Source organism: Taudactylus pleione, unplaced genomic scaffold (genome assembly GCF_031769625.1).
Source record: "Taudactylus pleione unplaced genomic scaffold, aTauple2 ptg001106l, whole genome shotgun sequence".
In the NCBI taxonomy this organism is placed as follows: domain Eukaryota; kingdom Metazoa; phylum Chordata; class Amphibia; order Anura; family Myobatrachidae; genus Taudactylus; species Taudactylus pleione.
The window spans coordinates 1,815,320-1,838,540 of record NW_028285507.1 but is presented as its reverse complement, the minus strand read 5'-3'; positions in this window follow the sequence as shown (position 1 = coordinate 1,838,540).

Here is a 23,221-nt window from a genome sequence, read left to right as displayed (position 1 = left end):
ACTCACTGTAACTATCCTGCCAATTGCACCTTCTTATAGGAGTTTGCATAATTATAATCCCCCTTTCTGTATGTCCTCATTTCTGGGGTGTTACAGAGGAACACAAATAGGGATTGGAGTGCTGACATCATTACACAATTATACCTAAGTTTTAACTTTTCTAAAGCATTGCTTGTGTTACTCTGTTACATACATAACTACCCTTCAGTAACATCCAGGAGACGCCCCCGAATTCCGGGAAACCCCACTGACTCCCAGGAGAGCAGGTCACCTTCCCACATCCCACCCACCACATTGTGATTTTCAACAAATCGCATCATGGCCCCGCCCCCATTGCACAGTACCGCTAATCTTCTGCCCCCCTCCGCCGCCCCGTTTGCACTGGGTACCTGCATCTCTGCTCACAGAGGGGTAATAATGTCACGCCTGAGGGTCGGGATTGGCTTGGGCAGGTGTGGGGGTCTAAAGACGTGTGTATGAAGTTGGGAAGCTTGATCCAGCTCTTCCGCAAGAGTTCAGGGTAGAGAGGAGGTAGTTGGAACTGCTAGTAGTGGATTAGATGAGAATCGATGTTGAAGTTGCGGTGGATTGGCCCGAAGGCGTGGACAGGAAAAAGGATAAACTTTATTGAACAGGATCTGTAGAAGATATCGGACTGGAAGTAAATATTGAAGTGGAACCAATGTTGTAGATATCGGATCAGTATCGATGTTGTAGATATCGAATTGGGATCAATGATGTAGAATCAGAGTGGGATCGATGATGTAGAACCGATGATGTATAATCAGTTTGGGGCCGATGATGTAGAATCAGATTGTGACCGATGATGACAGGTACACATACAGTGTACCAGGGAGCTCAGCACAAAGCTGTAACTTCAGCAGAAGTGACATTGTACTGGCAATTTGGGCCAGTCAGGAAATGGAATTTATAGTACTGAGGGCCTGATTCAGAGCCGGACGCTCTGACCACAGCGCTCGCTCTGAATCAGTGCCCTCCTACCTAAAAATGGAGCGCCCTCCTGGCCGCTCGCATATCTGTGGGTGACCACCCACAGCATATGCGAGCAGCCAAAAAGATGGTCGCGATGGTCAAGACCATCGCGACCATCGGGCTTGTGACGAGACCCTGCGGTAGGGTCTCGGTGACCGCAAGCCCTGGAGTGATTTTGGCTCTATCAGAGCCAAAATCACTCCCACTGACATCACTAGTGATGTCAGTGGGGCCGAACCCAGACGGTAGGCGTTCCCATGGGAACGCCTCCGTCTGGCAGCCATGCCCCCGGCACGCCCACCAAAGGGGGCGTGCTGTCAGTCACCATCGATAGCACGCCCCCTTTGGTGCGAGACCCGGAGAGACAGCTTGGCTGTCGCTGTCCGGGTCTCGCGCATGCGCGCGACGGAGCTCCCTCCGTCGTGCGCATGCGCATTGGGGTAACATCGACCCGCTTGCGAGCGTCCTGCACTCGTGAGCGGGTCTGAATGACCCCCTGAGTCTCCAGGGATTGGATGCTACGATCAGCTGGTCTGGGAGCAGTGCTCTGAGTGGTGGAGGAAAGTGAGGAGTCCAACATGGCTGCGCCCATACTGAGTTTTGGAGGGAACGCTGGTGTGCAGCCTGAGTGCTAGCATGCTGTGTAAAGATAACGATATCTATGATCGTCCGTACATGCAGGCCAACTTGCATAATGTCGTCAACTTTGCCTGGTCAGAGATGTGGCAGGATGTCTTCACTGAGAGACATCTTTCAAGTCGTTGGTGGTACAGATCGTACCGTGTGTGTGCAGCTTAAGACACAAGAGAAACTAATGTTTATATAACTTATGTGTTATATATGTAAACCTTGTACTATGTAACGCATCGGTGTGCTTGTACCTACTTTTGCGAATTCCGTATTACTTACACCATGATGCTCATCTTGATTTTTTTTTTTCATAAAACCAGCATTTTTTGGTAGGGATGTGCTCCGACCCCCTCTGTTTTGGTTTTGGTTTTGGATCAGTATCTCCTTCAAGGTTTTTGTGTTTGCAAACCACCCTCAAGTGTTTTGGTTTTGGTTTTGGATCTGGATTTTTGAAATAAAAAAATAGATAAAAAGTTTTAAAAACAGCTAAAATCATGTAATTTATGGAATCCAAAACCCAAAATTCGGATTTAAAATCTGAATTCCGGACCGCAAAAAGATCAGAACTGAGACTCGGATTTACCCGGATTCACGAAATTTGGGCATATTCGGATTTCTGGAGAAACAAACCGCACATCTCTAATTTTTAGCCAGTAAATTCAGGCACGTCATTAATTATATACATCTTTTGCTCTCTGAAATGTATATTCTGTACAGTAAAATGTAATTTGCATATATCGCATAGCATCAACACAGCAAGAGCGCCTATCCCCTTACTGAAGACGTACCATCTAGCGGTCATCCTGGTGCATGGTCCTAAATACCTAGTGTGACTCAGAGGACAGTAAATGCCCCACTACAGTGGTCACAGGGGTCCCTAAGTATAGCCCTAAAAGCCAAAAACACCCAATAAATTGACTGAGGTTTAGTAACTGGCTTTGTACAGTAAGTATGACCGTTTGCACTTACCTCACAATGGAGTGGGTTAAGAGTTGAACAAAAGTCGGCTGCAGTTGCATCAGTATTGGGTTTACAGAACTAAGGCCCTCATTCAGAGCCACTCGCTAGCGGCAGTACGCTCGTTCCGAGCGATGTTCGCACATCTGCGAATGCGTACAGATCGTTATACGCATGCGCGAACCAGTCAGTGCGGCCGAAATTCATGTGCTCGCAAAATAGCGAATGCCTGATAATTTGAGTGACAGGAGGAGGCGTATGTGGGTGGTAACAGGGGAAGGTGCTTGAAAACGGGGAGTGGAAATCAGAACGCTGGCGTGCTTAAAGGTCAAAACGGGCGTTTTATGGGTGTGCATATTTAAAACAGCAGCGTCATTGACCACGTCACTGGGTTTTTTTTAAGCCAGAACTGTTCGCAAAATTGTGGTAGCAAAAACCAACCACAAGAATAGCGAGCAGTTCATACGCTGGTCGATGTACTCGATTAATCTAATAAATAGCGGACATGACGTATGGTGCGAGCGGCCAGGGGGCGTTTTTAACAAATAAACGAGCGTATGTTTTGCTCGCTCGTTCAGACTTAGAGGTGTGAACAGACTGCAATTTGCGAACGGATCATTTGAATAGCCACCCCTTGTTTTTGAACGAACGACCGCAAATAGCGAACGGCTCTGAATCAGGCCCTAAATTCAGATATTAACCAGTGTGTAGAGCTGTACACATCAATGGGACCGCACTGCCCTATCCTGTACACTAGAAGCGCACTTCCACCAGCCCTTTATATGGTGCAAAATTCCCATCTGGATGTTTCTATACAACTAAGCGTATTACCCATTTACGCGTGTGCCCAGTTACGTTGCATGAGTAGTTCTAAAACGCACAAGATCTGTCAGTAACGGACTTGTGTTCACCTCTGGGTTGGCACCAATGTTTCCAAATGAATAATCAGTGAACAAAATGTCAATTACCCGACCTGGTCCAGGAATCTCGCTTCCATTTACAGATAGGCTACGCTCCATTTGGCTTCTAAGTCCAGCTGGAATCAGGACTTTGTGAGCATGCATCTAATATCAGGTAAGGAAGGACTACCCTGATAAAACAGTTCCAACATGTTACTAGCGTTACCGCTAGACTGTTTCAGCGGGGCCCTGCCCGATCTCAAAAGGGTAGAATGCGCCCTGTCCTTTTGGTGGCGCCCTGGAAAAAAAACAACCTGCTGGGTGCCGTCCCCACCCGTGGGCTACAGTGTCCCGCGGGGGGAAAGAATAGCGGTAAAACAATCATGTGCCCGGCATCTATTCACAGAGACAGGAGGTCTTGGGGGCAGCCCGTAATTTCTATGAGTGATGAAATGGGGGCACATTTTAAAGAAACGCCCATTTTTCTCATAGACACGCCCCCTTTCAGGCGCAGAAGTGCCACTTTCAAGGTTCGGCACCCTACCCGGCGCCGGGACTGTAAATGAACATCAGTAATTTTTTTTTTAATTATTATTATTATTATTATTATTATTATTAACTTTTATTCATTTATATGGCACCACAAAAGCATGCAGCGCCATATTTACCAACATTAATATCACACCACAGACTGGGAAGGCATGGACGGGGCAGCTCACTGAGTGTAGCAGGAGTCAGGCAGGGTTCCTACTGTTCATAATAAATAGCCTGGAAGAGGAGACAGCTTTGTCTTGTCCAGTTCTGGAATCCCACCCACCCACCCGTCTAAGCTGTTGTGTAGGCAATTCTTGAAAATGTTTTTGGATTGTACAATTTTCAATTTTCCCTTCCAACAGGTGGAGGTGCAGCCTGGCGGGACGCAGCGCTCCTGGGCGGCCTATTATAGCGTAAGAGTGCCTGGGTAGCATTTACCTTTTGATAGCGGCGAGTTGGTCATTCCCCTTGGGGGGGACTGGGCCATCATCTTAGGGAGGGGTCAAGGCTATGCCAATTAAGGGAGAATGCTTCTGCCTCATGCCAGTTTGCGTCGGGCGGGGATCCGCCTCTTATTTATTTAGTCAAATATATTTGCCGGGCTGTGGCCTTGGAGCTCTGCTTTTACTGCCACCATCTTTCTAATTACAAATTGATGAATACATTTCGGCTGTGTCCTCTTTTAATTCCACATAGGTGTCCATGTAGTTAGTAGTTAAGTGAGTGAATTAGCATAATGTAAGATTCAAACAATGGGAGACTTGTTTTTTTAACAGGCTTCCCGTAAAATGTAACATATAGATGGTTGGAAAGAGTGACCTAACACTACAAAGACCCCCACACTATTTGCCGCTTTTCTCCAGTTCTCTGAATATGATGCTTGGTTAAGTCTCATTTACATATTCAGGGGCGTTGACAGCCGCGCCGGGCCCGGGGGTAGAAGAGGGTGTGGCCTAATGGTGGGAGGCGTGGCCACACCCCCTTAGGAAGAAAAAAAAGAAATCTTTTGCAGCGACGCTGTGCGCTGGGGAGGGGGGCGCTTTTGAGCCCCTCAGCCCGATGCATAGCCAGTGGGGGGCGTGATCAGTGTGATCGCTCCCCCCACAGGCATAGGGGACTGCTGTGGCTGCTACTTAGCAGCCACGAGCAGTCTCCCAGTGCAGCCCAGCACACACAGCAGCGTGTGCTGGGCTGCTTTGATGTAAGAGGGAAGGGTGGTGGCGCCGGGCCCCTCCAGCAAGCCCGGGTAATTAGTACCCGCACCCCCCATCCCCTCTCGGTGCCCCTGTAAATACTTAATAAAGACAAACCCATCTTATACCACAAATCAGTGAGCTTCCCTCGGTTAAATTGAGCAAAGGCAGATGTCAGTGCAGGAGCGCACCTTTTCAAACTTGTAAATAACTCTTTCAAAAAAGAAATTGAGCCAAATTATTACTAACTAGCTGGGATAGACAGCGTTGCCCGGGTTGAAGTCTGGACCCTGAAGTACACCTGCAGCCTTTATTTGTTTACATTGCCCTCGCCTATAACTCCATTCAATTGATCCTGAAAAAGGACCACACTGCTTGCTAACATGCATGCAAACAGTGGTGTAACTACCGTGGGTGCAAGGTGTGCGGCTGCTATGGTGCCCAAACTGCACCCAGTCACGCACACAAGGTGTGCCGGTCCGATCAGGCTCGCTGAGGGTGTCCGGGTGTCTTCAGTCTTGATTTGGTGCAGGCCCGCCAGCTGATTACAGATGGTGCACCGGCAGGCAGACATGAAAAGACAGCGCTGCCAGCCATGATGCAATCAGAGTTGGCGGACTGGCAGCAAATCAGCAGCAGTGGCTCCTGATTGGCTGCCGGTCCGCAAGCTCTGATTGGCGCTGTCTGTCCATGTCTGCCGCTGCCTGCTAGTGCGCCAGCTGTAGTTAGCTAGTGACCCAGCACCAAATCCACACCTGCTGGCTGGTGATGGCACACAAGGGGAGGCGAGAGACTGCTAGAGGGACATGAGGAGATGAGTAGCTGGGGGGGACATAATGTGTAAGGGGCATTACTGTGTCACAGAATCTGTAAAGGGCATTACTGTGTGGTATAATGTGTAAGGGGCATTACTGTGTAGTGTAAGGGGCATTAATGTGTAGCATAATGTATAAGGGGCACTACTACATGGCAAAATGTGTATAAGGGGTACTACTGTGTGGCATAACCTGAATGGGCTCTGTGTGGCATAACATAAATGGACTCTGTGCATGGGCATTGCATGTGTTTTTTTTACCTCTGGGGAGGCCTTGTACGATCTTGCTATGTGGCCCCCAAAGTTCTAGTTATGCCCTTGCATGCATACACAGAGGGCTGACTAATATGGGATGTAGTGAAGCCTGACAAGGGATTTAGGATAGGCATTGAAATACCGATGCCTATCTTAATCCTGACGCCGGAACACAGAAGGACACCTGCCCCGAACGAGGCAAGTCTGGGGTGTCCTTAGTGTTATCCGTGGGGGGGGAGGATTAGGTTTAGGTTAAATAGTAGGGTTAGCATTAGGTTTTTGGGGGGGTGGTTAGGGTTAGGCACACCTAGGGGGAGGGTTAGGGTTAGGCACTAAGGGGGGAGGGTTAGTTTTAGGCATGAAGGGGGGAGATTTAGGTATAGGCACTAATGGGGAGGGTTAGGGTGCAGGGTGGGGAGGGTTAGGGTTAGGCTACAAGAAGGGAGGGTCTGGGGTAGAAAGGGGGGAGGGTAAGTATACTTACCCAACCCCTGTCGGGGTACCAACCACCGGGGTGCCACTGTCTGTATTGTGACAGGAGGCACCCCGACAGCCGGCATTACATACCAATTCTGACTAATATATACAGTCAATTTAAAAAGAACTAACTCTGGATTTAATATGAACTTGCATGAGTCATAAAGTTTGACACTTGCTCAGACTGTGAGGGTAAAATTATACTTTTGTAGCTTTCTCACAGGTTTTTGGCAGACTGACAATTTCCACTTGAGCCAGCCCCGGTACCTCTGTAATATAAGAGTGTCCCCATTTTTAGTGATTGTGTGATAGTTTGTGGCCCTGACGAAGTTGAAACCTAGGCAAAAAACTAATCCTGGTCAATCTACACCACCCTGCCAAATTTGATGGAGCTACAGTAGGTACAAAACTTTGGCCGTGCATAAAGGACAAACAGACAGATCTGTACAGAAAGGCCGGGTACACACTTGTATGACCATCAGCCTTGCCGATGGTTGGGATGATTTACCTTCGCACCGGACCATTCAAGTTTGCCAGTACTCATAAGAAGATTAAATGAACGACGGACCAATTATTATATGCCACACCGCATGGGATATCATGTGATTGGTCATGCAGCACGGCCAATCACACGATATCACATACGACCTGCAGGAGCGCACAATCGGGCATACACATTGCACGATATGCCTGATTTGTAGTTCCAAACTTCCAATATGGCAAATCGGGCCAATAGCATGCAAGTGTGTACCCACCCTAAGTGGGTAAAACAGGTCAAACAAAACAATGACATAAAAGACTAAATGAATGTAGGCGCATGAACAATGGATAGGGAGAGCCCATTTCCAGAGAGAGCTTACAATCTATTTGTGCACTAAAATGGTCATATACAAGGAACAAACGTAGTGTAGCCTAAGAGTCACTTCTGCCTGGATCACTTCTTGGTATTCTGTAACAGACCAAGCAGGGAATCTTCTCTCCCGCTCAGGTGGCTGCTTTTCAAACCATTAGGCACTATATTTGTCCACATGTCTACAAAGTGTCTCAAACAAATGTTTCAAAATATGTCCTTCGCTAAGTGTACACTTTTTCACTAAGGGCATATTCCTTCACTAAGCGCACATTCCATCACTAAGCTCACATTCCTTCACTAAACGCATATTCCTTCACTAAATGCACATTCCTTCACTAAGTGCATATTCCTTCACTAAACGCACATTCCTTCACTAAGTGCATATTCCTTCACTAAGCGCACATTCCTTCACTAAGCGCATATTCCTTCACTAAGCGCACATTCCTTCACTAAGCGCACATTCCTTCACTAAACGCACATTCCTTCACTAAGTGCACATTCCTTCACTAAGCGCACATTCCTTCACTAAACGCACATTCCTTCACTAAGTGTACATTCCTTCAATAAGTGCACATTCCTTCACTAAACGCACATTCCTTCACTAAGCGCACATTCCTTCACTAAATGCACATTCCTCACTAAGTGCATATTCCTTCACTAAGCACACATTGCTTCACTAAGTGCATATTCTTTCACTAACTGCATATTCCTTCTCTAAGTGCATATTCCTTCACTAAGCACACATTGCTTCACTAAGCGCATATTCCTTCACTAAGCACACATTGCTTCACTAAGCGCACATTCCATCACTAAGCACACATTCCTTCACTAAGTGCATATTCCTACACTAAGCACACATTGCTTCACTAAGCTCACATTCCTTCACTAAGTGCATATTCCTTCACTAAGCACACATTGCTTCACTAAGCGCATATTTCTTCACTAAATGCACATTCCTTTACTAAGTGCATATTCCTTGACTAAGCGCACATTCCTTCACTAAGGGCCTGATTCAGACCCACTCACAAGTGCATAGTGCTCGCAAGCGGGTCGATGGCCGGACAGTGTGCACGCGCAAGCCCCGGATCAAGTGAGAAATTCACTTGCTCCGGGTCTTGCTACAAACGGGGCAGTTGTTGATGTTGATTTACAGCTCTACCTGTTTTATAGGTGGGACAGGGGGGTGGCTTGCCAAATGGAGGCGTTCCCAAAGAAATGCCTGCCATTTGGGGGCGGCCCTACTGACATCACGAGTGATGTCAGTAGTGAGATACCAGCTCTATTAGAGCCGGAAGCTCACTGGGGCTTGCGGCAGACTAGACCCTACCACAGGACCATCGTGACCATCACCTGGCCGCTCGCTTGGTCTGAATCAGGGCCAAGGTGCACATTCCTTCATCAAGTGCATATTCCTTCACTAAGCGCACATTCCTTCTCTTCTGTAAGCACATATTCTTTCAGGAAGCACACATTCCTTCACTAAGCACATATTCCTTCACTAAGTGCACATTCTTTCACTAAGCTAATATTGCTTGCCACTGTAGCGATCATTGACAGCACTGTTAGCTTAGCTGCCTTAAGCCCACCATTAACATCACTGTTAGCTGCCTTAAGCCCATTGGTAGCTTGTTTTGAGGGAGCCAAAACAAACCAAGCACTTCAGGCACAAAAGTGGCAGTCCCTGTTGCTGAAGTGCTTGGTTTGTTAAACTGTGCATGTCCTTTTTAATATACAGCATAAGGGTGGGTAGGACAGTTCCATCTTGCACCGCTTTTCTTTTAATTATGGCTGTTAGCTACCTTAAGCCCATCATTAACAACACTGTTAGCTGCTCATTGGTAGCTTGTTTTGTGGGGGCCCAAACAAACTAAGCAATTCAGCCACAAAAGTGGCAATCCCTGTCACTGAAGTGCTTGGTTTATAAAACTGTGCATGTCCTTTTTAAGTTTCAAAAAGGACTATTTGGCTGCAACTGAGGAGGCAAAAGGCCATAAAAGAACACCAGAATGATCGACTTAACATGTGTAAGGCCTAAATCAATAGCTGTAGCCGGTTTTGCAGTAACTGAGAGAAAATGCCATAAAAGAATACCACAATAAAACCAAAAAAATGTTGCTCTATGCAAAAAAGACAGTCCCCAATGCCCCAATGTTAAATTAAAATTTTCAGATTCAAACTATTAAATTAACTTACAAATCAATCCTTCCATCCTTCCTTTACCTAACTTCCACTACATACATACTCCAGCTCCCCTATGATCTAGTTCTTGATTAATGAAAACATTCTTAGTTTCTAGGGGGTCGTATAGCTAATTAAACTGCCATCCTGTCTTCCACTGTAGTGCCAGTCTGTTTCCTAGATATGCCATGTTTGAAGTTGAACTGTCACATGTTTGTGTAGCCCACTGCTGTCACTTTGCTTATTCAGCCAGCTAGCTCGGTGCAACCTTTTGGCCTAAACTTGATGAAAACAATATTGTGAGCTATTAGGTAGACAAAATTGACTGTACATGACTGGAAAATAATGTTATTGAGGCTAGTAATACTGTCGGGACAAAAACAGGCCCAAATAATGTGATTTTATCTGTTTTTATCAAATACAGATCCAAAGCCTGATGACGAATTAAAACCAAATTGAAAACCAAAACATGGGGGTCGGCGCACATCTCTACTATATAACTGTGCCTACTAGAAAAATGAATATTAGGTTAATTTGGTGCTAAATCAGCGCTGCTGGTGAATAAAAGCTGCCATTTCAGTACTTGCAGCACTTCCTTTATCCGGTGACACCTCCGAATCCAGACAGGTTTCTTTCCCTCTTTTGAAAGCCATTAATTCTATTTATCCCTGTGAGATAATGTACTTTTGCAGTACTGGCAGAATACAGCTTAGAGTGTTTATGCTAATAGGTACTTATAGTAAATGACTAACAAAAGCAGGATTTGCATGAGGCATACGATGTCTGGTATATACAGAGTTTTCTGTTGGCTGCCAGCATTTTCCATTTCACATGAAATAATCAGAATAGCCGTCCTGCAATGCATGTCACCGCTGGTTTGTGCGTCGCTCTCGCGGGCTCCGCAGCCTCTCGAATCTTTATTTTCATTTAATGGCTTCCTACTTGTCCTGACGCCTGACACCTCAAAGCGCTAAAGCACTTCACTGGCGGAGTGGCCTGTAGGACAGGAGTCTTTCTTTTGTGTTCTCTGTGGGTAAATGAGGCTGCAAACTTCAGTGAGATTCTGAAGAGAACGTTCTAATACCAATTATCTTCCCTGCTGTTTTCCTTGGGATCAATCACCTTACTTACTGTTGTAGCATCATAACTAATTTGTGCTGTTTGCAAGGTCTGATGTACGGGTTGTGGCTTTAGTGCTCGGAGTTAGAGCCTAGCGGCCTCATCTGCAGATTACAGGTCGGTGACAAGCTATAAATAATTAGATATACCGTATATTTCTCTGTCAGATCTGGATCATGCATCGCACGAGATCTTTGATTTATATGACCGCTTTGGCTGCCATATGGTCAGTTTTGCTCACATGAAAGAGGGGGCTGATTGGACTCTTTCTAGTGTTATTTCAACAACAACAAAAAAATGAGGAAGTTTTTCTTCAAAAGCCAGGTTATTAAACACCCCCACAGCAACTGTTCCTGCCCGCAGTGTGAAACGGGAATGGTGCCAGTTACACCTCCTTCACTCAGCATATTTGGGTACAATACACAGAGCATATGGAAAGGAATGGCATTTAGAGTGAGGGTCCTCAATGAGAACTGAAAGCCGGAGAACCTGCAGGAATAATATTCATGTGGGATGAAAGAGCAGCATATGCGCAGCGATTATTATCTTCCTTCCAACTGCCGCCTTTTCATGGGTATCAATCTCCCAGTATAAACATTGCTGGTGTTTTCCAGGGAGAGGGAGTGTAGGAAATACTGTACAGTACCTCAGGTGCAGCTCTGCCCCTTCAATCACAGCTCGCACATATATTACCCTGCCACATGCAAGGAACTACTTTTATGAAGCACAACTGGGTGTTTTGTAGTAAATGAGGTTGAAATACTACTAAAGAGATTGCTAAATAGAAACATAGAGGTCGCTCTCCCTATCGGTCATAGGGCCTGATTCAGACCCACTCGCGAGCGGCTCACCGCTCGCAAGTGGGTCGATGTTATGGACTGAGCATGCGCACGACGGAGGGAGCTCCGTCGTGCGCATGCACCAGACGCGACGAGCGAAGGAAAGTCCTTCGCTCGTTGTGTCCGATCAAAGGGGGCGTGCTGTCAATGTTGATTGACAGCACGCCCCCTTTGGTGGGCGTGCCAGGGGCGTGCCTCCCTGACGGGGGCGTTCCCACGGGAACGCCTCCCGTCAAAAGCCGGCCCACTGACATCACTAGTGATGTCAGTGGGAGTGATTTTGGCTCTGATAGAGCCAAAATCACTACGGAGCTTGAGGTTGAAAACCTCAACCGCAGGCTCCGGCTCGCAAATTCGATGGTCGCGATTGTCTCGACTATCGCGACCATCACAATGCACGCTCGTATAGCCTGTGGGTGGTGACCCACAGCTATACGAGCGTCCAGGAGGACGCTCCATGAAAATGGAGCCCGGCCCTCATTCAGAGCGTGCGCTCTGCTCAGAGCGTACGGCTCTGAATGAGGGCCATAATTCACTATTGGTCATAGGTAGAAAAAAAAATGCCTTTATATATCGGTGCTACCCGCATGAAGGCCTGAATTAGAGGTGGATCAAGAGGCCTTCAGTGCTGCATCCTCTTATGCAGTGGATCTGAGAAGTTATGCAAATTGTGCAGCCGCTGTCTTTTGTAAGACTCTCACCGCCTGCTTCTCAGGTCCACCGATTGTCTCTGTTACTTTCCCCTAAACAGTCGCTGTCAGTCAATCACCCTGGGTCCTAATCAGGGCCGGTTCTCCAATTACCATGCAGGCCGCAGGCAGTCTGTGTCTCTGTGACACAGCTGCACCGCATGTGTAGCGTTGACCAGACAGAGTTCGGTCAGCAGTACAAAGTGCCAAACGCACAGCCGCCAGCGCCGCCAGCTGCGTGTTTGTTTTAGCAGCCGATGAGAGTCAGACAGACTCTCATCGGCTGCTGCTCCCACTGTCGGAGCTGGGCATCTTCTGGCTCCGACAGTGGGTAATGGGAGAGACGTCATGACGTCTCTCCCATGATGCAAAGTGGCCCGGAGGACTGACGGAGGAGCTGATAGCAGCGGCGAGGCCAGGAGCAGGAGCGGGGTTTCAGGTAAGTTTTTTTTTTTTCATTTTTATTACGTCTCTACTGCAGGGGGGCTACTGCTGGGGGCAATACAAGGGGGGCTACTACTGGGGGCTCTACAAGGGGGGGCTACTACTGGGGGCACTACAAGGGAGGACTAGCACTACAAGGGAGGGCTACTACTGAGGGCACTACAAGGGGGGATTACTACTGGAGGCACTACAGGGGGGGACTACTACTGAGGGCACTACAGTTGGGGCTACTACTGGGGGCACTACAAGGGGGGACTACTACAGGGGCACTACAAGGGGGTTTTACTACTGGGGGAACTACAAGGTGGGATTACTACTGGGGCACTACAAGGGAGGACTAGCACTACAAGGGAGGACTACTACTGGGGGCATTACAAGGCGGGGCTACTACTGAGGGCACTACAAGGGGTGATTACTACTGGGGGCACTACAAGGGAGGGGACTACTAATGGGGGCACTACAGGGGGGACTACTACTGAAGACACTACAGGGGGGGCTACTACTGGGGGCACTACAAGGGGGACTACTACAGGGGCACTACAAGGGGGTATTACTACTGGGGAAACTACAATGGGGTATTACTACTGGGGGCACTACAAGGGGGGATTACTACTGGGGGCACTACAAAGGGGTAACGATACTGCCTTAGAACCTCTATACACTCCTTCCTATACCTTCTAATATCCTGCCTATACCTTTTAATATCCTGCCTATACCTTCTAAGGATGATGCTAATTTGTGTACGCAGTAAAAAAGACTTCAGACCTGGAATCTGTGGTTCCAAATCACAAAGTATTATTCAAGTAAAAAGTACAGACAGTTACATGCTATTGATCCAGACACAATTCGGCGCAAAGGAATTATACAGATCCAAGTACAGTATACATACGCAGCGCTTCCGGACCAGATGTTAGGCATCAGCAAGAAACCCCTTCGTCAATCAGCATTCAGCGCGAAGACTAAAAACCCAGTGTTGAAGCACACATAGACAAAACAATAGACAAAACAATAGAGAAGTTTGTTGCTGATGCCATTGGTTCCCAAAGGGGATGCATCTGTTACAGAGCGTTCAACAGGCTGTTTCAAATAGACCCAACCCAGCCTCCAACAACTGGGGGTCTCTGGATTCCCACCTCATGCAACTTCCTAACAGTTATTCATATCATATACATTTTGTTGCTTGAAGTCTCTGCGGTCCATAAGTCGAGAATGCATGATGCGATCTCCACACCGATAATACCGGAATTCTGTTGAAAGAGTACGCATCAGTACAAAACCAAACATGGCTTACTTAGCATGTATAAAACCTTAGTTACCAAATAATCTTTATTTCACAGCTTTTATACTAAATGAACTAACTTAAATCTTATACCTTAAAGCTTATGGAACCTTGTATGCGAATATGTAATGTGTGAGTATGCGGGGTTTGATATGAGGACACTAGTTAACTTGGGACAGATGCGAGCGCATTTAGCTAATAAGCAGCGTTTTCATATAGGATCTTATGCATTCGCTAATATGCGATTAGTTAACAGTGCAATTGTGCGTATTAATGTGTATATGAGAAATGGTGAAAGATGCAATCGCATGGTGCTAATAGTAATATCACCATATGTACTTAATTGTGAGTTTATCTAAAATGGCGCTTGGGCGGCCATTCGCAAAATGGCATCTTGCGATCTCATTTCCAAGATGGCGTCTTGCAGTCAGTCGCAAGATGGCATCACTGCGATTCAATTTTAAACTGATCTTGTCTCAGCCAATAATCCAGCTTCGACAGTCCACCCTTTGATAGCGAACAAAATGCTATCACAATCTGATTTTAAAATTTAATTTAGGCTTACATTTATATACTATTTAGTGTTATTATGGGATGGCACAAGGTGGTTCTTAATCTATCAATAATGTGTCTCTGGGTGGGGACATAAAACTACTATTATACGCACACTGCGGATCTTGGAAGATCATGTGAAAGGTGTGGGGATGCACCAGTCTTATAAAGGCAGTCTGGAAGGGGAATTGAGACTTTACATTATCTGAGGTGTTTTAAAAATATCATTTCAATAATACATTCTATGCACGTTTAAATATAATACATTAAATTATGGTATTTCCTAGTTCAGGGTTGTAATGCAGTTCTATATTTACCTAGGTATTCATATTGTCATTACTGACCACCATCATAGTTTCGTTCTTGCATTTACTCTATTTTTACATTTTCCACACTTCAACACAATAGGAACACACCGGACACATGCCAATTATTATGATGACGATCAGTATAAGGATCAATAATTTGCCTATGCTGGCTATCACTTCCTGAACCCATTCCCCTAGACCTGAGAACCATTTCACTAGGTTCAGCCATGAAACCCATTCTTCTATCTTTTCCCCTACTTCAGCCACTGAAGCGTTATGGTTCTTACGAAACTCCCATTTTAGCTGCAGAATTTCATCCATCTTCCGGTCTATCACTTCCTTAATAACACTAGCCTGTGTTGCACCAGTTCTTTCTTGTACGCTTGCAATTCTCTACATGTATACCTGAATGTGTCATCGTACAGCTCGGTAATATTATCTATCAATTTAGCAAGTTCCTGAATATATCCAAAATTTAATGTACCCCGAGCAATCCTGGTGGGATCCAGTGCGACTAAAACTTGAAAGCCAGTTGTCTCACTAATTAACTGAGTGGCTTTATGCACGTCACCAGGTATCATATTTCTTTTGCCTCTGTGTTCATATTGTGTGTGAAGATATGGTGATGGTGTGTTCTTATGTATACTAAGCATTTCAACATGTGTGAGGGTCATAACTTCTGGGACTACTCTTCCCAGATAACACAAACCTTCGGAACTCGGGGAGAGCCACTTATACGCTTTTCTTCCACATATAAAATATACATTATCAGGGAGAACATAAGGAATGGTATGCATCATTATCATTAAGCACATTACCCTTGCAAACAATCCTATTTCTGGGTCTTCCATCTGGTTCATGCAAGTCTCTGGCTGTATTATTTTAGCACAATAACCATCTGGCACCTTACCAATAATTTCTTTGGTGGAACTCAATATATACCGATACCTAAAATGTTTCCCACTAGATTTAATTGAGCGTAACAGATCATGGTCTATGGACTCATTATCAGCTCTTTGTGAGAAGGTCATCGTCTGATTATTCCCAACTCCCAGGTTTATTGGGGTTGGTTATGTTTAAACACAAAAGTGATCTATCTACTTGGAATTGATAGAGTTTGAAATGAGGTGGTTTGGATGAGAGGAATTTTCCATCCAATGTTTTCCCTTTTTGTAATTCTAAAATTTCCGCGATATTCAGTGGAAATGGCACCAACCCTACGTTATGCTGTCCCTGTGGCACATGTGAACACACCCAGCAATCAGTTTGATTTAACACTTTGCCTACCATGCTATGATAATCCTCTAAAGGATACCCACCCCAGTACGGGTTATATTTAGGTTGGCACCGTTGGATACAGTTCTCATCAACTAGGGACCCACAAAGCTCACAAATACAGGAATCTTCAGACGATAAACCTCCACACCGTCCCCGAGTATCTGGAATGACAGCTCTCTTAACAATAACAGTAGTAAGATTGGTCAGACACTCCCCTGATTGGCATTGCACTCCTCCTGACTCCACTCCATCAGCACTGCCATCAGCTCCCATTTCCTCAATCGGTCTCCCATCACAGAAACTGGATATTCCCAAACCGACCAGGATGGTGAACACTCTAAAAGAGAATATGAAAATGAACACAGCAGGCCCGTCCATTGTCACAACAAGACCTGCACATTTCTCTTAGTTCAGGTATCTCACTACGACCTTTTCAATCCTCCCGGAACAAGCTCGTGAGCGACAGGTCCACGCTATCAACCTTGTCTCCGACTTGTTAATCCACCGGTTGATTGACCTTTTTGCAGTGAGTGGAATGGACCCAGGTATCTCTTTCGGCCACCTTCAAAGATGTAGTACTTGTCAGCAGCACCTGCTACGGACCTTCCCACCGATCAGTCAAACAACCTGAATGCAAGAGATTTCTGATCATAACATATTCTCCTGGTTCAACATCGTGACAGTTAGTTTCAGGCATATCATTAGACAATAATTTCAGTTTCTGCTGCTGTTGCTTTAACTGCTTACTCATTGATATAAGATACTTTACTGTTACCTCGTTGTTACCTTTCAAGTCTTCCTGTGGACTTATAATCAAATGAGGTTGTCTACCGAACAGTATTTCAAATGGGGACAGATTTAGAGAGGGTCTAGGGGTGGTCCTTATGCTATGTAGGACCAAAGGTAACGCTTCTGGCCATCCTAATCCAGTCTCTGCCATGATTTTACTTAGCTTATTTTTAATAGTACCGTTCATCCTCTCTACCTTGGCACTGGGTTGCGGTTGGTAGGGGGTATGAAGTCGGCTATTAATACCCATCAGCTTACACATATTTTGAAAAACATCACCTGTGAAATGAGTACCCCTGTCACTCTCAATGATTTTAGGGATACCGTACCTGCATACAAATTCCTGAACTATTTTCTTGGCAGTAAATGCAGCAGTATTAGTGGCCGCTGGGTAGGCCTCAACCCAATTAGAAAATACGTCAGTGCACACTAATACATACTTAAGATTCCTGCAGGGTGGTAATTGGATGAAATCAATTTGTATCACCTGGAAAGGTCCATCGGTCGGTGGAATGTGGGACGGTTCGGTAGGGATAGCTTTCCCTATGTTCTTCCTCAAGCAGGTCAGGCAGGACATTGCTATCTTCTCTGCTTGTGAAGAAAAACCTGGTGCGCACCAGTATGCTCTCACCAACTTGCACATACCTTGTTTTCCCAGATGAGTCAAACCGTGTGCTGCCTCAGCCAGGCTGCGGTAATATGCCTTGGGGGCTACTGATTTACCTTGTCCGTCCCTCCAGAGCCCGGAGGACTCTTGCCCACATCCCTTGGACTTCCAAATGGATTTTTCCTGAATTGAACACTAATTTTGCATCTCAATTAATTTCAGCATATCAATTGTTTGAAAATACATAATTTTTTCAGTTGGAGAAAACATTTTTAACCCTGCTGCCCATTTTGCAGCTTCATCGGCTCTGTTGTTGCCCAGTGACACCGGATCATCCTCACATGTATGGGCTTTACATTTAATTACTGCCACCACTTTGGGCAGTTGGATTGCTTCTAAAAGATGTTTTATGTGTCGGGAATGTGCAACTGGTGTGCCTGCTGCTGTCATAAAATTTCTCAGACGTCTTAGAGCCCCAAAATCGTGCACCACCCCGAACGTGTACCTCAAGTCAGTGTAAATGTTAGCAGATTTGTTTGCTGCCAGTTCACACACTCTAGTTAGTGCTACTAACTCTGCCACCTGGGCTGAGTGAGGAGGACCAAGAGGTTTAGCTTCTATGATGTCTGTGTCATTTACAACAGCATAACCTGTACATAATTCACCTGTGTCTGTTTGTCTATGAGAACTCCCATCCGTGTAAAAAGTCACATCTACATTCTCTAAAGGTGTGTCATGTATGTCATATCTAGCAGTAAAGGTCTGATTCAGATATTTCATACAATCGTGCGTATCATTATGCCTGCTGAACTCACCTCCCGCCAGCAACTCACCTCCTTCCACCCTTTGTACATCATGTTGTACATATGGTAAATACGTTGCTGGATTCAGCGTGCTGCAACGTTTAACATTGATGTTTGCGGGTGCGATTAGAGCTAGTTCCCATTTGGTAAACCTAGCCGAAGAGACGTGTCGGGTTTGAGCTGAGTTCAACAGAGCAGATACAGCATGGGGAGTGTAGACAATCATATCATGACCCAGTACTACGTCCTCACTTTTACTCACCAATAGAGCGGTAGCTGCTACACTTCTCGAACAGGTGGGGAGTGATCTTGCTACAGTGTCCAATTGGGCACTGTAGTATGCTACGAGCCTACTGGCATCACCATGTTTTTGTGTAAGGACACCTGCAGCACAACCATACAATACAAATCAAAAGGTTTTTCATAATCAGGTATTTCCAATGCAGGAGCTTTTGTCAGACTATCCTTAAGATTAAGGAAAGCCTGCTCTGATTCCTCTGTGTGTATGACACGATCGGGCTTTGAGGAAGAGACTAATTCCTGTAAAGGCAAGGCCAAAATAGAAAAACCTGGGATCCACATTCTACAGTATCCTCACATTACCAAGAAGGTACGAATTTGCTGTTGATTCTGCGGCAGTGTCATGTTCTGTATGGCCTGGATTCTATCATTTGTAAGATGTCGTAACCCCTGGGTTAGGCAGTGTCCCAAATTTTTTACTCTGGATTGGCACGGCTGTATTTTGTCCTTAGCCACCTTGTGTCCTGTATGCGAGAGATGAAGTAACAAAAGTTTAGTATCATTCAAACATGACATAAACGAGTCAGAACATAGCAATAAATTGTCCACATATTGAATTAGAACAGATCCATTGGCAGGTTGAAAAGATTGTAAACAGTCGTGCAATGCGTGTCCATGTATATTATAGACCTCTGTATGTAAATGCAAATAGATACTGACAGTCAGGGTGGAGAGGCACAGAGAAGAAAGCAGAACAGAGGTCAATGACAGTGAAATGGGTTGCACTTAGTGGGATTTGCATCAGGATGACAGCTGGATTTGGCACTACAGGAATTGGCTCTCTACCACCTTATTAACACCTCTAAGGTCTTGTACCAGCCTATAACCCCTCCCACCACTCTTTTTCACTGGAAAGATGGGACTGTTAACTATACTAGCTGTACAAACTAAATTCCCTGTTGCAATAATCGCTCAATTATTGGAAAAACTCTAATTCTACCTCCTGTTTTAGTGGGTACTGGGGAATTTTTGGAGCTTGCCTACCGATTTTTAAATTTACCATTGCTGGGCTTACGTTTGCCATTAATCCAGTGTCCTGTCCATCCTTAGTCAAAAGAGAATCTGGAATTAGGGACAACATTTCATCTACCTGGGATGGATTTTCATTTAAACTTGTAGAGTGATACATTATCCTTTGGAGAGTGTCCAACATATCCCGCACCTCGTGTGCAACTCTCTCTGGGATATCTAAAAATACAGCATCAAGGGTGCAATATATAACACATCCCATTTTATATAACAGATCTGTACCCAGCAGGTTAGTAGGGGTCGCAGCAGCCAGAAGGAAAGAATGCCTGGTATGCAATGGCCCAATTTTAACCTCTGTGGACTTTGTTAAAGGATAATGTTCCACTTTACCTGTTACACCCATTGTTGGTACTGTCTCATTGGTCACCTGTAAATTAACAGGAGATTTTATCACTGACCTGGTCGCCCCTGTGTCTACAAGAAAAGGATATTCAGTACTAGCTACATCAACCATCATGACCGGTTCTTCCCTAGTACTTCCCGTTAACCTGACTATCTGTAGACTACAGGTATGACCTGACCCCTAGCGTTGGCTACCGTTCTCCAATAAAGCATTTACGGCCACAATTGGAGCTGGTGCCTGCTGGACATTTGCTGGTCTCTGTGCATATCCCTTATGGGGATATCCAGGTCTTCCTTGATTCGGGGTTCCTACTCTTTTTACTGTACAATTTCTACTTAAGTGTCCTGTTCATTTACAATTAAAACATGTTCGTAAATCGGGTGAAGACATGTGTTGTTGTGAGGTTTGAGCAGAGGGTAAAGGTGGTGGATATGGGTAAGGATAGGGAGGGTAAGGGTATTGTGGGGGATATGAAGTTTGTGAGACCTGTGGTTGTATTGGGTTAGTGGAATAGAGCTGTGTTTGTTGTTGCGTGGGGTTAGTGAGGGCATATATCTGTTCAGATGTAAGTGTGTGTGCAGGTGCGAGTGTAGCCGTTGGCTGTGATATTACCGTCATTCCTTTCAGAGCTTGGATACTGACAGCCATTAGTTTTTCGCTCTGGGTCTCTCTCTTCTTTGAGATGTTTTTATCATGTTCTATGGTGGATTCTATGAGGGTATCTATTGTAAGTCCCCTCCAGCCAGGCTGTGAGGTCTGAACCCGAGTCTTTAAATTCTCTTTCAGACCATCCATGAGTTCCGTGACTATCATTCCCCTGTGGTGAGTGCTATCTTTAATATCTTCTATCCCAGTGTACTGGGTGATAGCCTGCAGAGCCCGATCGCAATAATCTTCAGCAGATTCACTCTCCTTTTGCTTAATGGTGAAAATTTTGTTCCAGTTAACTACTACAGGAAAATATATACCCAATTGAGTTATAATGCGGGAAATGTTACCTTGGTTTACTTGGTCTGATAAGGGAACGTCACCATCCAATACACAATCTGTGATAAATTTTGTCACGTCGGTATTGCGTGGTAGACAGGCCCTTAACACCACACGCCAATCTTTATTAGTTGGTTCATGTGAACTACCCAAATTTCTCAAAAATCTTTGACATTTGGCTAGTTCCTTTTTGGGATCGGGGAAATCATTTATGATGGAATTTAGTTCTGCTCTTGTCCAGGGACAATGCATAACTACTTCTCTCGTGGGCACTACACCGTTCGCATCTGCATTTCCATTCGGAACAGTTATTGTCCGAATGGGATGCAGACCAGTAGCACTGCTACCTTTGACCTTGTTACCTGGCTGGGGGTTTAATCTGTTGCTGCTACGTATGGTATTAACAACTTCCTCTACGGGTGCAGAGGGTGTTAACACTTCCCTTGCTGTTACCAATGGAGATGGCACCACCACTCGTGATTGTGGTGATGCAGCATCTATCATTTGCACAGCATGGGAAATGGCAGACATTACAATAGGCTCATCATCCACATCATAAACATTTTCTTTATGGTTGCTTAAGAGAGGGTACAAATTGCTTTTTACATTTTTATGGGTATTTTTGGTAACTGTACTTGCACCTCCATCCATATAAGGTGGGGGAGGTGAGCGTGAACTGCTGGCAATACTCTCCACAATGCTACCTTGCCGCACGTGCACGCCATTTTGCGGCCCGCCCGTATTGCAATTTAGCATCGCGGACGTATTCTCTGGCAATGCGCTCGCGACGCTAGTTTGCGTCACTTGCGCATTTTTAAGCCACGCATCCCCTTCATGCTGCCACAACTTTAAACATTCATAATATTTCACCTTTTTCTCTTGTGAGCGCATCAGACTGATGTGATCCCGGACATTATCTAATACATTTTTATCAAAACTACCAATTCTGGGAAATGGTCTAACACTCTTCATCGTCATTTTAAACAATACATCACAATGCCTTATCGCATAAGTACCGTACTTAGTATGCATAATACGACAGGCCGTTCCAATCAGCACTTCCATTAGCAGCACATCATTGTCTAACATCTCTACTGTTTGCGCGGCTCCCATTCTGAGACAAATCCTACGCTTTTCAATAAAGATTTAAACTGGTGAAAGACAATCAAGATACTTTACTTACCTGTGGACGATTTAAATCGGCAGCGCCCACACACCTGTATAAGATTTGAAAAAGGCAACTTCCACACCCGGATAAGATTTAGTAAGGCAACTTCCACACCTATGGAAGTTTGTATGTCGGCTACTTCCACGCACCTCTCTACAACAAACACAACATGTACACCTGCTACTGTGTATAGAACGGTAAGCTGCTTAATGAGCGACTAGCACTTAGCCCTTAAAGGTCATACGGTACCTTTAACTGTCGGGAACAAGTTACCGCTACCAACAAATACTCACTGTTACACACTTTTTCCTGCGCAGAAAAATACACATTAACCCAGATATTGATAACAAATGAAAAATGTAAACCTCAACGGCTTTGGCAGCACAACCGGAAGTACGTATACGCTATTGTGCAACCAGTCGCATACACAATAATGCGACTACCACACAACCGTATGATGACTTTTTAGCTGCGTATGCAAAAGTGCGTCTTTGCTGTGCACAAAACTGCGACTCAGCCGCATACTCAATACTGCGGCACCCCTTTAAACGTTAGGTTCTATCAACAAAGGAAAACAAACTTTTTCCTCTCTTGTCCCTGGATTCTAGTCAACTTCCTTGGCTCACACGGAAATGGATAGTGATCTTTCAGCACAAAGCGGTTGCAGGTAAACCCTGCATGTGGCCACTCCACCCTTTGTTGAGATATCGATAGCCGTATGTACCGTGTGAGTAGGTAAGTGACTTCACTACGAGCCCCCAACTAACAATACTGCCTTAGAACCTCTATACACTACTTCATATACCTTCTAATATCCTGCCTATACCTTCTAATATCCTGCCTATACCTTCTAAGGATGAGGCTAATTTGTGTACGCAGTCATACAGTAAATAAAGACTTCAGA